The following is an 18,722-nucleotide window of genomic DNA, read 5'->3' as shown; positions in this document are numbered from 1 at the left end:
TTGTATGCTGTGCTGATAAATGTATAAAAGTGTGTTACTGTCAAGGAGCCGGCAGTCTTCCTAGGCGCACCTGATGGGTGAGGATCGACGAGGCTCCTCTATATAGAGATCTATGATGATAATAAACGTTTGAACCTTCCACGTTGCCAACTGCTCCTTATTTAATGGATATTGCGGGTCAATGGTAAGTGTGGCCCTTGGAATAATTATTTGAACACAACAATACTTCGGGAGAGTCTACAAGCAAGTCACTTACAGGGTAAGTAGTTCTAGAGCCAACACCCACAGGAGCACCGTAGTGCTGGAGTTACCTCACCCAGGGAAGCCAGGTCCATAGGTGTCTTTTGGTGTCGGGTCGCGGCGTCGTTTCCAATGGGAGCCAAAGAAGACTTGCTGCTTGTGAAGACAGGAGAAGTGTCCGGTGGAATCCAAGCCTGGATTCAGAAGAAGGAAGGCCTGAAAGCAGAGGGGACAGTGTTCAAAGTCACTTGGCAGTGACCCTGGGCAAGGTAGATGGATGCCCACAGTCGTCGGGTGATTTCAGGTGATCCACGGGTGTCTTGACTCTTCAGCCACGAGGTCCAGGAGGTGTCGATGATGACCAGGAGCTGGATTCGGCGTGACCCACAAAGTCTGCAGCTTACTGCGGTGTCGGTGACCAGATTCAAACCTTCACGCATTTGGGAACGGTGTGCCGGAGGGAGATGTCTTCCTTTTAATTTGTGCCAGATTAACCTGATGACTTGTAGGATCGCACGACCTATCATCGAGTTTGTTAAATCTGCGAAGCCTGCTTTCTTCGTATCTGAGCTTCCTTCTGTTAAAAACCAACCTCCTAAAATATTTGTGTACTACTGTATGAACCCCTTTACTGAAGAGATCGGATAACTCTTGTTTCAGGTCCCATGGACACCGGACACAAATAAAGTCTTTATGCCCTGAAGAAGGTGGTACCCCGGGAAAGGGGGTGTTACACCGAAACGCGCGTCGGCGTCTTGAATTGATTTGTTCCTTAGTTTCATATTGCACTGATGTTAACTACATAGACATATTTAGGCTTTTTTTGTCCTGTATATATTTAAACAAAAAGGAACATTTTTTTTGTTTCTTTTCTCTTTTGAATCTCTTTAGCTATAAATCATTATTAACAGTTCATCAATTCTCTTCCCCTTTGGGACAAAAATGAGATATGCAAGTTGCCTTGGGCTTTTGAATTATAACTTTCCAGATTTTAGGGTGAATGTTTAGTGTGTTGTTATGGTTTGAATGGATCTATTTGAGAGTGAGGATGTATGAATGATCTGTGTCTAAAATTGTCCATGGGATTCATGGTCTGTTGGATTCTAATGAATTTTGTGAATTGAATATTTTTCCAATATATGAGTTATACATTTATGATATTTTCTAAATAATTTAAAAATAAAAACAAAAATATTAATGTCACAATCTGATTCCTGTTCAAATTTATGTGCTTGGTCTAGCAAGAGTGGACCTTTTATAAATTGACTTAATTGCGTTCAGTTGAAGTATATAGGTACAGCAGATTCTTTTCTTGTTCAAGTAGTGTTGATTTATCCCCAACTGCTCTACCTTTATTCATTTAGGGGTTCCCCTTTTTAGGTCTCGCTGAGACAGCGAAAGCTGTCTCTTTGAGACATTTTGTAAGTGGGCTTTCAAAAGTGCTACCCACATGGTTTTGCTGGCCTAGGGCTTGAGTGCACGATGGCGTGCACGTGCACAGCTGCTCCTCTGCTCCTTGCATTCCCCCCTCCCTTCTCACCCAGCCCTTTGATGCTCTGCTCGATTACTTTCACTTTCGCCGCTTTGACCCTTGCATTCCCCCCTCCCTTCTCACCCAGCCCTTTGATGCTCTGCTCGATTACTTTCACTTTCGCCGCTTTGATGTTTGATCGCAAACGCGATCACTTCCGCTTGGCATAGCCTGTACTTGTTCTCTTTGTCCTCACATATGCTCTTCCCTCTATGTTTTTCTCTCTGGTCTCGCATGTGCTATTCCCTCTGTATTTTCACTCTGCCCTCACATGTGCTTTTCCCTCTCTATTTTTCTCTCTTTCCTCACACATGCTATTCCCTCTGTATTTGTCTCTCTTCCCTCACATGTACTCTTCCCTCTGCATTTTTTCTCTATGCTCTCACATGTGCTCTTCGCTCTGTATTTTTTTCTCTGCCCCCGCATGTGTTCTTCTCTCTATATTTTTCTCTCTGCTCTCACGTGCTTTTCCCTCTGTATTTTTCTCTCTGCCCTCACATACTCTTCCCTGTATGTTTTCCTCTTTGCCCTCAAGTGCACTCTACCCTCTGATCACATGCATACACAACTATGCACACATACAAACACACACATGCATTTACACACACATATGAACATATACAAACACACACAGACATGCATAAACATATGCATATACATGCATACCAACACACCAACCCCACATACACATATAAACAAGCACGCACACCAACATACTCAAACACATATACATACACACAAACAGGCATACACAGACATAGGTATACACACAAACATATGTGTACACATCCATGAAGACAAATGAACACAATGACACACCCATACTTGCACACCAACACACACATGCATACACAAACATATACACATACAAACACACACACATGCATACACACACAGATATATACATATAGACACACACACTATGCACACACACGCATCTCCCGTACTGTCTCAGGGGAAGAGTCGGTGTCAGCTGTCTCCTAGAGGGAGATCTCGCATGAGACAGTAAGACTCAGAGACATGTGGTGGTGGGGAGAGACAGACATGCCTCCCTTTAATTGTGTTGTTGCAAGATGGTGACTATCTTCTGCCACTGGTGCATTCAGATAAGCGGCAGGAAGTTCGTCGGACACATGCACTGGTTTCAAGTTCGAGAAAGTGGGGTGAACGTTTCACAGATCGGGAGTGTGTGTCAACACGTGTTTCTCCTTCACGGCAAGGCCAATCAGTACGTTTTGTTTAACCGTGTGGTCATGAATCCTTTAATTGCATAAGTGAGCGGGTATGGATGTAAACAAAAATGAAACACTAATACCACATTTTCTGTCACTCTTGTGAACAGGTTTGCTGTGAATGTATGAATGAGAATGGCGTTTTAGAATACGTTGCATGGAAAAGAGTCAACATGGTGTATACGTGCTTTTTGGTGTTTTTTTTATTTTTTTTTATTGCATGGTTAACGTCATGATATACCGGATTCGGATGCTTCATTGCAGATCAGCTGTTTGGCCCGTGGTTATTTTCGAGTTTGGAAAATACTTTTGTATTGTTTCGATTCTTTTTGTCTCTGCCCTATCTCTTGGCTGCGTCCTTACTCTCTCCCATCTTCTCTCTCCACCTCTTTGCTACATGTTCTCTCGTAATGTTTTCATTTTCCCCAACTCTCCTCTTTACTCTCTCTAATTCTTTTTTTGCTCCTTTTCTGTCTTTGTCCCTTCTCTCCTCTTTCTCTCCCCACCTGTCCCTTCTCTAACCCCACTCCTCTTCCTCTGCCCGCCCCCCCATCCCTCTCTCTCGCAGTACTGCAGCATAGGCAGCACCAGGTCTCTGATGCCTTCTCAGTGTTGGCCCTGGGGGTGGAGGAGGTAAGTCAGCCCCCCAAGTGAATCCCATTATCAACAGATAGTGAACCTCTATTTACCAACAAGTACGGAGCGGTCTCGGGTGACGGCTGATGCGAACAGTGATCTGCTCTCGGCCCCGGCAGGGCCTGTGGGGTGGGGGCGTTACCTTACACTAGGAGAGGAAGTAAAAGTGATATCCTCCCCTCCCCCCCACTCCACCACTGTCTCTCCTCACCCTCCACCTCTCTCTCTCCTCCACTTCTGATTCCCTTCCAACTCGGTCTCTCCTTACCCTCCACCTCGGTCTCTCCTTGCCCTCCACCTCGGTCTCTCCTCACCCTCCACCTCGGTCTCTCCTCACTCTCCACCTCGGTCTCTCCTCACCCTCCACCTCCGTCTCTCCTCACCCTCCACCTCCGTCTCTCCTCACCCTCCACCTCCGTCTCTCCTCACCCTCCACCTCCGTCTCTCCTCACCCTCCACCTCCGTCTCTCCTCACCCTCCAACTCTGTTTCTCCTCACCCTCCACCTCACCCTCCACGTGTCTCTCCTCACCCTCCACCTCACCCTCCTCACCCTCCACGTGTCTCTCCTCACCCTCCACGTCTCTCCTCACCCTCCACGTGTCTCTCATCACCCTCCACACGTGTCTCTCCTCACCCTCCACACGTGTCTCCTCACCCTCCACACGTGTCTCTCCTCACCCTCCACACGTGTCTCTCCTCACCCTCCACACGTGTCTCCTCACCCTCCACACGTCTCTCCTCACCCTCCACACGTCTCTCCTCACCCTCCACACGTCTCTCCTCACCCTCCACACGTGTCTCTCCTCACCCTCCACACGTGTCTCTCCTCACCCTCCACACGTGTCTCTCCTCACCCTCCACACGTGTCTCTGCTCACCCTCCACATGTGTCTCTGCTCATCCTCCACACGTGTCTCTGCTCACCCTCCACGTGTTTCTCCTCACCCTCCACATGTCTCTCCTCACCCTCCACACGTCTCTCCTCACCCTCCACACGTCTCTCCTCACCCTCCACACGTGTCTCTCCTCACCCTCCACACGTGTCTCTCCTCACCCTCCACACGTGTCTCTCCTCACCCTCCACACGTGTCTCTGCTCACCCTCCACATGTGTCTCTGCTCACCCTCCACGTGTTTCTCCTCACCCTCCACACGTCTCTCCTCACCCTCCACACGTCTCTCTCCTCACCCTCCACCTCACCCTCCACACGTGTCTCTCCTCACCCTCCGTGTCTCTCCTCACCCTCCACGTGTCTCTCCTCACCCTCCACGTGTCTCTCCTCACCCTCCACGTGTCTCTCCTCACCCTCCACGTGTCTCTCCTCACCCTCCATGTGTCTCTCCTCACCCTCTCCGTCTCTCCTCACCCTCCACGTGTCTCTCCTCACCCTCCACACGTCTCTCCTCACCCTCCACACGTGTCTATCCTCACCCTCCACACGTCTCTCCTCACCCGCCACACACTGCTGCACGCCTCACACTGCTGCACGCCACACACTGCCACACACTGCTGCACGCCGCACACTGCTGCACGCCGCACACTGCTGCATGCCGCACACTGCTGCACGCCACACACTGCTACACGAAACATTGCTGCACGCCACACACGGCTGCACGGCACACACTGATGCAACCGGCACACTGCTGCACGCCACACACTGCTGCACACTGCTGCATTACTCACTGCTGCATGCTGCACGACACTGCTGCATGCAGCACACTGCTGCACGCAGCACACTGCTGCACGCCGCACAATGCTGCACGCCGCTGCACGCCACAGTGCTGCATGCCTCACACTGCTACACGAAACACTGCTGCACGCCGCACACTGCAGCACGCAGCACACTGCTGCACGCCGCACACTGCTGCACGCCGCTGCACGTCACAGTGCTGCATGCCTCACACTGCTACACGAAACACTGCTGCACGCCGCACACTGCTGCACGCCGCACACTGCTGCACGCCGCACACTGCTGCACGCCGCACACTGCTGCACGCCTCACACTGCTGCATGCCGCACACTGCTGCACGCAGCACACTGCTGCACTCCACACACTGCTTTTATGCGAGTTTATGCTACTGACATTGTAAATGACAATGCCTTTTATTTGTTTTAAAACCAAAACATAAATAAAAGGCATTGTAATTTTACAAGGCCAATAGCTCAAACTCTTATAAATGCGAGACCTATTGCATTGCAAATGCTTGTTCTTAGTGGTGACCAGATTGGAGCCAACAAGCCTTGGCAACAGCAAGTCTCCTGGAAAGTGTAAAAAGTCAGCGGTGCAGACCAGCAAGGTCTGAGGGACTCACCCAGTGAAGGTAAGTCAGGGCAGGCCTGGAGCAACCAGGGGAGCCCTTTGAAATTGTAGAAAAGTCTTCTGGGGACCCACAAGCCAACCGGCAAGGGATTGCAAAGACGCCTCGGGAGGATTCACTCAACAGGTGCCCACGGTCACTCGGAACGGGGTAGGCCTCTGATCTTCGGTGGAAATACTTCTGGAGGCCTTTAGACGTGGTCTAAAGTACAAGTTCAAAGAACGTCGTGAAGGGGTTGCACTTGAAAATAGCGCACGGCACCCAGGGATTGCGGTTCCTCGTCACTCGTGGGGTCCACTTGCCTCAGCGTCGCTGGGGACTCACGATGGCCTTGGAGAAGTCAGGAAATCCTCTTCCTAGGATGCAAGGATTTCGGACTCTGGCGGGAGCGGGAAAGTTTGCGACCGTTGATTGCAAAGTTTGGTGCCTGCCAAGCAGGGGAGTCACTCATTGACTCCAAGGGAGATTCTTCCATCTCCCAGAGGTAGTGGAACGTCGAAGGTCCAGGATTCTTCTTCAGAGCGTCATCCAGGGATATCTAGTTTCGAATGGCAAGGGTTCCCTAACTTATACTAGAAGGAAGGGAGGGACTAGCTCTATGACCCCACCTATGGGAAGGGTCAGGGGAGCCACCCACTTCCCTTTGTCCAGTTTCATGCCAGAGCAGGGGCAGGTAGCCCCTGAACGGTTTTGAGCTGGCATATGCACAGAGGAGCCTACTGCTCCCCCAGTGCAGGACTTCAAAGCACTCTAGGAGTGCACCCACCCAGCCCCAATACACTAAACCCTGTCTGGGAGGTGACCACACATCCCTGTGACAGGATGCCTATTGTTGGGCCTCCTCCACTGCGAGTTTCGGTCATCAGCAGGAGGGCAGCCCAGTGTCTGTGACTGGTGGCATCCATTTTGTCATGCCCGGGCTCTTCAGGATTCTACTGTGTTTCCACAGTAGGTACATGTCTATCCCTCTAGAAGTGTGGGATCATACTCCCACACCAGTTACTGGTGTGGGGGTATGATTCCAAAGCGTTTGACACCAAACACGACATGTTTTGATACAGCCATCCGAGAGTTAGCATTTACCGCGAGGTTATAATGCACTTAAGAGTATATGGTTTGACCACATTCACAAACAGCCCCAGGGAATAAACTCTGAGAGCTGCAGAGGTGCCCTGCTCAGTCAGAGGCACCCCCACACATGGAAACCAAGCACCCTGCCCTCAGGATTGACAGGGCCTGCCTTAGGGGTGACTGATAGGTTTAAATGTGTGTGCAGGGAGAGATATAGTGAACCTATATCTCAGTGAGGAGTGCTAACACTACCTCACCCAGGCTGCAGCAGCAGGCCTGTGGTGTCAGATTTAGTCTGCTTCCCAGGGGTGGCATAATACATGCTTCGGCCCCTGGTAGGCTTGTGAAGTACCTATGCCCTTGGTACCTAAGGTACCATAAACTAGGGGCTCATTAGGTACCACAGTATCCAATCACTAGTGCTTCTAATATGCACTCCAAGTTGTTTAGAGAGAATAGGGAGGCTGGGGCCCTGATTAGCAGGGTCCCAGTCAGACTATAGCCAGAAACCAGTGTAAACATTAGAAGAAAAGTGGGGGCAACAGAAGGTGCAGATCCTAGTCTCCTACACCAACCTTAACAACTTCTGACCTATTTCCAATATTTCTACCCTGGTGAAACTGCTGGAAAAATGTGTTCACATTTAACTCTGTAACCACATTGATCATTTCCATCTTTTAGACCAATTCCAATCGGGCTTCCGTTCTGGGCACAGCATCGAATCTGCTATGACACACATTGTAGACGATACACTAAAAAAGCTGGACCAGAACCAAGCCTGTCTATTCGTCCTACTTGACCTGTCATTGGCATTTGATGCAGTGAAGCACGTAAATCTCCTAGAACCTTTCGAACACCATATGGGCATTTCAGGTCCAGTCCTTAAATGGTTCTCCTCCTACTTTCTAATCAGATCTCTAACAGTCAAGCTTAATCATTCTCTATTTCAGTCCATGCCGATCACACGGGGGGTCCCAGAAGGATCATCTTTTTCACCCACTCTCTTCAACCTATTCATGGAACCACTACCAGAAATTCTGAGCTCATCAAAGATACACTACCACATGTACGCTGACGATACCCAGCTATACCTCAATGTCCCCTCCCAGAAGACATAATTTTGCTAAACACAACACTAATGGAAACTCAAAATTGGCTACCAACTAATCACCTCAAAATAAATACTCAAAAAACTGAGCACCTGCTTATCATCCCACCCAACCAGGCACTGGTAATCGAACAATGGTTGAAACAGCTTACAGCCCTCAACTACACTCCACAAATCATTGTCTCTAAAAAATCACTGGGCGTTACTCTTTACAAAAATCTCAACATGCAGAAACACATCAGTGCCTCCACAAAAGCAGCAAATCATGAAATTAGTATTTTAAGAACATTAAAACCTTTCTTCCCCCCAGCGATTTCAAATAACTGTATAAGCCTTAGTAGTTCCCAAGGTGGATTATGGTACTTCAACCCTTTCTGGACTACCCAGATCCAAAATTGCTCCTCTAAGGGCCTCACTCAACTCTGCCACTAGTCTCATCGCTGGCTAAAAAAAATACAACCACATCGCTCCGGATCTCAAAACCCTCAACTGTCTCCCATACGAAGCTAGAATCCAGCTAAAAATTGCCTGTATGACGCATAAAGCCCTTCACCATAATACCCCTACCTATCTCCTCCAGAAGCTCAAACTCTCCGGAGGTTCAAAAGCAACCAGAAGCGGAAACATATTTTGTCGGAAACCCCAGAGATTCCACAAGAAGAAAACCTACAACCGTGCCTTCTCTGGGATTGTCCCAAGAATCTGGAACTCTTTACCCCCAGAAATCAGAACAAATCCCTCGCTCGTTTAATTCAAGAAAGTAATCAAAGAATTCCTCAAGAACAAATTTCTTCCCTAGATCACATGACTCTATTCTCCTCAGTTGCTCACATTACTAACTATCTAAGGCGACCTAATGCGTTCTTTCGTGCAATACCGACGTTACCCACTCGCGTCTCAACTATGCCTGGTATTTGCAGTGGATGAACTATGACATTATGTTACTATTAACGATGTAAATATACTATTCGATTGTTAGTGAACTTGTAAAGAATACGTTTCTACTGCTTTTACTACTCGGCACGCTGTAATTCTGTAAATCGCTCTGATACCCTCAAGGGTCATGTTCGAGCTATAAAAAAAACTATAAAAAATATATAATCTACACTAAATGCCTAATAGTTAATACATAGTTCAAGGATTGTGTGTTATCATGCTAGAAGATGTATCTGAAGGTATAAGGGAGACATTAGGAGGCCTGGGGGTAATTCTTATTAGAGATCTGAATGCAAGGTTACCCGTGAATAGTCTAATTATAAATACTTTTTAATTCTCACTATGCAGAGTTATGTTGAGTAAAATAGGTAAAAAATTAGAGGAAACATTTCATGTGAATTTCCACGTATCCCAGAGGAAGTTAATAATCCATACTAAGCAACATAGCCATGCTGTTTAGTTTGTAAAATAAATAAATAGGTACAGGGGCCCAAAACATCTCATTAGGCACTCACCCCTGGTGCCTTCAAGTGCTAGGATTGCTGAATACCTATGCTGCCTGTATAGAAACAGGGTTTTTGCAGGTTTACCACCACTTTTTGCCCCCACTTCTACTATTGGCTGCTTGTTTTTTTACTCTGAGAGCGCACTGAAGACTGCTAAACAGACATCGATAACAGTGTTCTAACCCCTTACAAAGTATATGTCGAATTGGCTATCCCCAATTGGCAAGCACTGTTTACTTATAAGTCCGTGGTAAATGGTACCCAGCTTACAAAGGGAATGTAACCAGAGTGTCCTCCCAAAGCTGCAGCACTGATTGTGCCACCCTTAATTCATTTTCATATCTGGGGTTACTTGGTGCTTTTTGTGAACAGGAAGAACCCAGTCTTTGTAGGGTTGAGCTTTTGGAAGATACTTCATCTGCAGCTCGAGGCTGGTTTTGTGTCACTGAATGTCATCCTTTGAGGAGATTTTGAGGTAAGATTGAGTGTTGCTAGCATATTGGTGGATCTGGATACTGTTGAATGTGACTATGGGTCTCAAGGTAAATGATAATGCAAAATAGGATAGTTCCCTAGGGAGTCTGAAGGAGACATGGAACTTTAGTTATCCGATAAGGTAACCATTTCAGGACTGTATCCAAGAACCCCAAGCATGTTTGTAGGGTTTTTTTATTTTTTTATTTTTTTATTTTTATTTTATTTATCATCAAATTGCCCGAGATGACATACATCATAGTGCGCCTACAACCCGGAGGCCAGCTACAGTATCAGATCACCTCACAGCAGCACGACAGCGTATCCCACATCCCGGAGGCCGGGCATCGCTGCACCCCAAGTTAGTCCCGTTAGGCGGTCTTACAGTATTATAGCGGTATGTCACAGCCGGTGTACACTTCCCCACCGGGGAACAACAGTTTTCACTACTAATCTAATCACACTCCACCAACCCCCTCCCCATTCCCCCCGCCCCCCCAACATTTAGGCGTCCGAACAGATCTCCTGCAATAATGCCTATCCCAATGTCTACCAGCTTACGCAGTCCACCCATACTCCACCCTCTGCTACCTATGTTTGTAGGGTTGGATCAGTGGTTGGTGGTTGATTGTGTGAAAGGTGGCAGTGAGGTCAAGCAGGCTGAGGAGGCAGGGGATTTGTACTTAATGCAGAGGGCATTCTCAATTTCTTGAAGTGTAGCTTGTTTCATGCTTCAGTATGGTATGACGTCATATTAACATGTGTGAGGCATGGTATTCATATAGATCTGTCCCTCAAGTTGGGGGGAGGACTACTTTCTTGATGATTTTCATTATGCAATCTGGATAGGTTATGGAGATGTTGTTTGCTAGGTCATCTGAGTCGAGAGTTTTTTCCTGCTGGTGACGAGTATATCCTGAAGGGGTCTGTGAAGATTCCTTTGCTGAGGGAGGTATTGATGATTTTGATGCTGCTAGGAGGGCATTTCCTATGTGAGATTTAATGATCAATGATAATAGAGAGTCGTCTTCATAAGAGGTTGCCTTGACTGAGTTAAGGATATTGGTGAGTGGAGCATGTGAGATGAGGTCAAAAGCTATCCACTTTGGAGAACAGACTTGTGGGATTGGAAGCAGGCAAGAAGTATTTTTGTGTTATTGATATGGGGTCTTATTTTCTTGATTATTTTCAGTGAAAAAGTGATCAATAGCATTGTGCTTGTCGAATAACTAAGGACCTGGAAGGTCTGCAAGAGGGGGGATTCAATGCTTGACAGCCTCTAAGAGGGTTTTGCTTCTACTGGTTCAATTTTTATGGTAGCCTTGTAGGTGGTGACTTTAGTAGTGGTGATGGGGATCTACATACTGAATTGAGCACACTTGAGGTGAGTGAGGTTGTTGAGACAATGGTTCATCTCCATTTCCTTTCTTGTCATTGTATGCAGTGTTTACTCTGTATACGTTTTTGGGTGTAACACAGTAATTAAGGTTTGGGGCTTGTGTTCTTGTGGTGTGTTGAGCTCTACAAGGTTTTTATGGGCATTAGGTATGTCAGATATGTGGAGAAGTGTGTGTTCAATAGATGTGGGCATGTGGGGGTATGATAGGTTGGTAAGTTCTTGGAGGGCATCCGTGAGTGGAATGTATGTTAACATCATCACATCATCAAAAATCTTTATTCGAATATTACATCATAAAAGATATACTACAGCAAAATGAAAATGCAAAATAAAAAATACAATTAATAATAAAGAAGGATACAAAGTCTAAAATCCTTGAGAATAATAAATAGCTCTAACTGCGACCAGCCCAAAAGAGCACAACTAAAACAAAATTAACCAGCAAGACCACTTTTCCATTTTTCCATAGTATAATTGAGATAAAGAGAAGTAATAAAAAAGCACAAAAACAGGGCCAATTAACAATTAAATATCAGAGGTAAAAAGATCTTAAAAAATATTCCTCTTCTCGATAGACCTACGTATGGCCCATGACCAACTAAGAAATTTGGCCCTTGCGATGACTATGTCCTCTTGGGTATTGGTTCTCAAGATACGCAGAGCTGTTACATGCGATCTAGTACCTAGGTTAGAACATATCGGTTCGAGCCATGTGTGTCTAGGATAAGCAAAGGCAGGGCACACAAACAGAACATGGGTGATGGACTCTTCCTGTGTTGTGCAAATGGAACAAAACCTGTCGTGATCACCCTTCCATTTGTGCCTATAAGAATTGAGAGGAAGGGTCCCCACTCTAAATTGATGGTATAATTTACGGTCCTCTGGTTTGGAGATAAAATTCCAATAGGGTTCAAAGCTACTTAAGCACTTATGCTCCAAAAAAAGGCCAGAGAGTGAACTACTGTTTGTCACCGACCAAGATTTCCTAAACCTAGATTCCCAATATAGAGTTTTATAATCTAGTTTGTTGGGAAATTGATTACCCCTGGGATCTATCCACAACTGGCCCAGCCCCATGTCACACAGACCATTTTTAATATGTTGGAGCCAGACTATTCTTCTGTGCTTATTAAGAACCTTAATGTATCATATAGCGTTAGCATAAGATAGTAGCTCGGGTGTGGTCCACAGCCTTCTCCAGTACGAGAGAGGTCTAAAACCAGCGTCGTCATCAAACGCCCTACAACCCAAGTCTAACAGTAAAGGCTGAATGGGTGTTGACTGGGGGAGGGCGGTCATTGATCGCAAAAACTTGTTTTGGGATATGACTAGGGGGGATAAGTTGTCAAAACCCCACATCTCCGCCCCGTAAATAATGGATGCTCTTATTTTCCCTTTATACAGGGCGATGGCAGGCCCCACCGGTTTAGTGTACGAAGCCCTATGTTCTTTCAATAATGCTCCTGCTAGTTGATTATGTTTAAGTACAAGAAGTTCTATTTGAGGTTTCCAAGACAACCTACTGCCGATGGTGATCCCCAAGTATGTAAATGTGTCAGTTTGTTCAAGGGGTATTTCATTCATTGACACTTTGCGCTTAATTTTCTTATATCTATGCAACACCATGAACTTGGTCTTGTTAACATTAATAACCAGATCATGATTATTACAAAAGATCGTAAAACTGTCTAAGGCCCGCTGCAGACCCGATTGTGTTTTAGACAATATAAGCGTGTCGTCTGCAAACATAAGAAGAGGGACCGTAGAGCCATCTAAGGAAGGAGCATTGGTTGGGTAATCTGTAAAATAGGAGATAACCCTATTTATAAACAAGGAGAACAGTGTGGGTGCTAAAACGCACCCCTGCCTTACGCCCCTGTTTACAGGGAATTTGTCAGTTAACTCACCCTGCTGTCCCCATCTAACTTGTGCAAAGTTAGAGGTGTGAAGTTTGACAATAAGGGAAAGGAGCGCCAAGGGCATGCCTGCCTCCTTGAGAGAGCCCCACAACTTGCTACGGGGAACTAAATCAAAAGCAGATTTTAAATCTACAAAGGCCGCAAATAAAGTCCCTCCCGATAGAATAACCGTTCTCCAATAAATCATTGTGAACCTAAATACCTGGTCAATTGTGCTAACATAAGACCGAAAACCGGCTTGATAGATTGATATTGCCTGGGACTCATCAATCCACTCATTGACTCTAGATAGTATCGTCCTTGCCACAATTTTTTGTAAAGAGTCAATTAGACTTATAGGTCTATAATTAGAAGGACAAGAACGATCACCCTTTTTAAAAATTGGGATGATTTTCGCACCTTGCCAAGGGACGGGCAACGGTGCACCCCTTGCCAAAGCATTTATCAAAATAAAAATATAATTGGCCCAGTTTTTCTTATCCGATTTAAAAAGATCCGTAGGAATACAATCCGGACCGGGAGCCCGACCTGCCGGTGCTGCTTCTATGGCTGCCTCGATCTCCGCCAGGCCAAAAGTTAAGACCTCCGGAGTTGCTATATCATTATAGCCAGACACTGAGGTTAAGGGACACGTAAACTGGGCTTGATAATAGGAAACCCATTGATCGGGGGGGACATTGTTGTGGGGGGTAGGCTCAAGTACCCCACTACCCCATTTTATTAAATGCCAAAATTTCAACCAATTCTTCTTGTGGGAAGCTTTGGTTAACTCCTCCCATCTATTCTTATCAAAGTTCTGCTTAGCCTTAAAGAGCACCTTTTTATACGTAGCCCTAGCTGTTCTAATCGTGTGAATATCATTTGATTTGATCGTTAGGGATAGTGTTTTAAAGGCTACTGAGCAATCATGGTCATACCATTTAGCTGAATGGGATAGAGTTGGTCTACTTTCCTTCCTTTTAGAGGTAAGTAATAATTTCAGTTTAACAAAAAGGGCCTCATGTACACCCATTAGACACTGGGGGGGTTCTTCTAAGGAGTTAAAGGCTGAGAGGGTCACAAGGGTTTCATTAAGGATATTTCTAAGTGAACCTTGGGTACTTTCGTTATCCGATATTAGGGCCCACTTCAAGCGACGTAAGTCGTTTGTTAGCACAATATCGCCTTCCATTATATCCCTAGGGGGACTAGTACTTACTAATGACTTGGTTGCTATCCTCATAGAAAGAGGATCATGGTCACTCTCTGGTCTGTTGATCACAGCCATATCCAGCAGAGTAGACCATAGATCCAAGCTAACAAAAATATAGTCAATCCTGCTGGCACTCTTCCCATTAGAGAAGGTATTGCTACCATTACCATCAGATGGTGTTCTCCCGTTTGCAGCTCTCAAGCCCGGCCCCAAGGAGAAACTTTTAAATTGGAGGGCCGCCTCGGTCCACTTCTTAATGGAAGCCAAGGACAAAGATGGAACACCCCAATTTGAGTCCTCTTCTGCACTAAGATTACCATCTTCAAACCCTAAGGGCTCGAAAGTGCAGTTAAAGTCGCCCATAATCACCAAAGGTTTGGGGCCTACCAGCTCATCGAGGAAGGAATCCAAATGCTGAATAGTAGGAGATGATCTGCCCCCGCTAGCCCTCGCAAATAGATGTTGAATAAAATAAAGGCCATCTCACCGTCCCTCGTTACTTTTAAAGCCATGATGTCCCCATCGTCCAAGGGTATTTCCCTGATGTGAAGAGATGAGTGTTGCCTGACCCAAATTTGCATTCCCCCACTAGGTCGGCCTTTCCCTTTGGAGGTAGCTTCTTTCCCAAAAGCTAAAAAGCCCGGGCGATGAATAATAATCCTCGACCAAATCTCTTGAAGCACAATGAAATCGTAACAGTCCACCAGGTTCGACCAATCGGTGGATGGAAGTTTGGAGGGCAATCCGGCAATATTCCAAGACAGCAAATTAAAATTCACACAGGGTAGATTCTCATTTGAACCCTGTATTTCAATAGCAGTGGAAGTCAACCGTACTCTTGGTAAATTAGAGCCCTGATTGAAGTCGGGAGCTACTAGGGAGGAGAACTGAGAGGTATGGCCCTTACAATGCCCCTCGAGGGTGCGATACGGTAGTCAATCGCAGGCATCTAGGTCAGATAGAGGTGCAAACCGATTATGAGTAAGGGTCTCATATAATCTAGGGGTTGATCTCGAATTAGCACTCAATGGTCCATACCCCGTAGTGAATTTCCAAGAATAAAATGGTTGAGGACCCTGCCCATAAAAGAACCCGAGTGGCAGGACTGCTATTGAATCGCCATTTGGCCTTAGAGGACCACTCAAAAAATCCAATATTGCTCTGGGAGACTGAGTGTTGTCAAAATTGACTATCATGCAGTCGCCCTTACATACCTTCCTTAGGGGGCCTACCCACGAGATGCGTCTAGCCATAATCATATGGTTAAGGATATCTTTGTCCCATAGTCCAGCACACCTCAGTTTAGAATTGAGCCAGTGTCTAGTTTTAGAAGGAAGTTGACCAGTGGATTCAGGGAAGCTATTCTGGATCTGAGGCACATTGCTCAGAACGACCACTAGAGTGGCTGCGCCTGGCGGTAGATGGAAAGATCTACTATCCATCCGAGAACCTTGCATACCCCTAACACCTTCCGTATGATCCCTAGGTAGAGAGTTACTATTAGAGCCACTTCTGCTGTCATGTGGTTTGATGTAAGTCTTGTTAGCTGCGATCGAATCGTGCTCCGCAGGGGGGCACAGAGATGTTTGTGCAAATTCACCTGACGTATTACCCTGGTCGACCAAATTCATAGGAGATGAAGAAGGCCTATTAGTTGATTCTGGGGGTTTAGCAGTGCCCTCCCCACTCGTACTAGGATAATCTTAAGGGATCTATTATGGTCTGGGGTGGAGGGATTCTATCATATCTATCAGTACCAGGATGAATGGGGGGCTGTGGAAAAACCTGTTGGCCTCCGTTAAGAGAGGGCTCCATAGATCAAGAACTAACTAACTTGGAGAGCTGGATTAGATTTTCCTCAATTTTATTCAGTCTGTAGGTGATGGGGGTTAGTAAAGTAGACATGAGATTCTCTAGTCTACGCCACATATCCTCTCCACCATGTGGACTGAAATCTCCATTGGCTGGGGAGTTCAGATCAGAAGTTATAATAGAGGGAAAAGCCTGCCCATTGGCCAGATTTGATGTCACAACATTTGCTTGAGTGTTGGGCCTTGGAACTTTAGCTGCCGGGAGTTTTTGTGGGCCACCACCCCTCTTCCTTTTAACTGTGGTATCGGACGGAACATCGTAGGACTTGGTCTTAGTGACGGCAGCAGCTCTGGCAGAGGCTCTTTTCTTTGTACGGCGAGCCGCTACCTGCACAGAGGGGGGGAACTAGAGGAAATCTCGTCTGCCTCACTAAAGCTATGGGATTGGATGCCCGAGGTTTCGATGACCTCCTTCTGCGAAGGATGAGGGGGCACATAAACAGGGGAGCGAGAAACAGATAGTGGGCCCAAAAAAGATCTCTTATTTAACACGGGGTCCAGAGATAGCCGGCGCTCCGTGTGAGCAATCTCTTTTTCCAGCACAGAAGTTGCCCTTGTTATGAATTGATCAAGAGTGCCCACCACCTCTTCCCTAATAGACGATGCGACCTTTTTGGTGTCCCTCCTGTTCATTGTAAGACTGGTCACTGCAACAACAAGATACAATAAAAATGATAAAGGAAAACAAAACTACAGTAATAAAAGAACAACATACAAATAGTAGCTGTAAATTAATAGGGACACTACCAAGTCACCATAACAACGTTAGAGGGGTGACCCAACCCAACCTCCTTCGACCTCTGACGAGCTTAGACGAGCCCGCCCTTGGCCCGGGCTTTGCCCGGAGCGCGCCCGCGCGCGTCCCGCGCAGCGGGAGCGGCGAGGTCCAAATGAAGCCCCCGACACAGGTGAGGGAAATCAGGAGGCCAGAAGGGATCCTGGGACATCGAGTCCCACAACGTAGTCCAGCAGCACAATCCGGGCGAAGCGGCTTCCGCACAGCTGGAGCGGCGAGGTCCAAATGAAGCCCCCGACACAGGTGAGGGAAATCAGGAGGCCAGAAGGGATCCTGGGACTTCGAGTCCCACAGCGTAGTCCAGCAGCACAATCCGGGCGAAGTGGAACACTTTTTTATCACAGCCTCTGCATGTAACCTCCGTTGATTCAATGAGTTTTTCCACTTCTAGGGCTCTAGTGCCAGGTGTTAAGCCAGAGCGGCACACCCCGCAAACTGGTTTTCTTGGTTTGAGACACTCCTGCAGGCACGACGTGCAAAATACATGTCCGCACTTGACTCTCACGGGGTTCTCGAAGACCTCCAGGCAGACGGGGCACGTGAACCGGGAAAGGGGGTCGACAGGTAACGAGCCAAATGCACCCTCCTGCTGCTGTCAGTATGTTTACAGTTTGAGGTTAGCCTAGATGTATAGGTGTGGAGTGACAGATGCAGAAATGGACATCAAACTCACCTGCCCTGTCAAGGTCAAATGGAACCTTACAGTTGATAGGGATGAGGTTTGGTGTGCTGGACAAAATTAAGGGGATGCAGCTTAATCACCAGTATTCTGGTTCCACGATTGCTGTAAAGCTGGCCTCATACTCCAGAGTCACCAAGGACATAACCTTGTCTTTCACTTCAGAGGCACCTGTACAGACAGTCCAGGTCACAAGCCTGCCTCTCCCTCTTGTGACATCCGAGAAGCATTTCCAAGACATTAGCTTGTCTTTGACTCCACAGACACCTGAAGAGATCATCCCGAGCATAAGGCAGCCTCCTACTCCATAGACATCTGAGGAGGCCATCCTGTACATTAGTCTGCCTTTCCCTCCAGAGTTACCTGAAGAGGTGATCTAGGACATTGACACTTGTTTACCAGAAATGACAACTGATATGGCAGAAGAAGGCATATTTTTTCTATGCTTGTCTGCAGTTTTTCATCAATTTGGCCAGGGAAGAAGAGGTTCTGCAAAGTGATCCTGCAGCATCAAAAAGAGGGAAGTAGAGGGATGTGATGCTAGTTAAATAAAGAAAATATGTATTACTTATTTTAATACTTTATTTTATTAAAAACATGCTGGTTGATGTGTCTAGGGATTATTTCATTGATGCTGTTGTTGTGCTTGAATCACTGGGGAGGTTGATGGATGTGAGGGATGTGGGGAGGTTGTGTAGAATGGAGAAAGAGATGATAAGGTCTTACCTTTCATCTGTAAAGCTCTTGTGGGTCCAGGGTAGGACAGTCTATATAATATTTGGGATGTAGAGAGTGGGAAGTGACAGACAAGTA

The 18,722-nt window shown here is 46.6% G+C and overlaps 1 protein-coding gene across 1 annotated transcript in view; it reads right to left on the bottom strand.

The window, feature by feature from the left end:
• PRPH (peripherin) overlaps positions 1–18,722 on the bottom strand; it is a 209,905-nt gene that overhangs the window by 174,661 nt on the left and 16,522 nt on the right. The gene's annotated exons all lie outside the window — the stretch shown is intronic.

The sequence above is a fragment of the Triturus cristatus genome, chromosome 4_2 (genome assembly GCF_964204655.1).
Source record: "Triturus cristatus chromosome 4_2, aTriCri1.1, whole genome shotgun sequence".
In the NCBI taxonomy this organism is placed as follows: Eukaryota; Metazoa; Chordata; class Amphibia; order Caudata; family Salamandridae; genus Triturus; species Triturus cristatus.
This window is presented reverse-complemented; position numbering and strand designations above follow the sequence as displayed.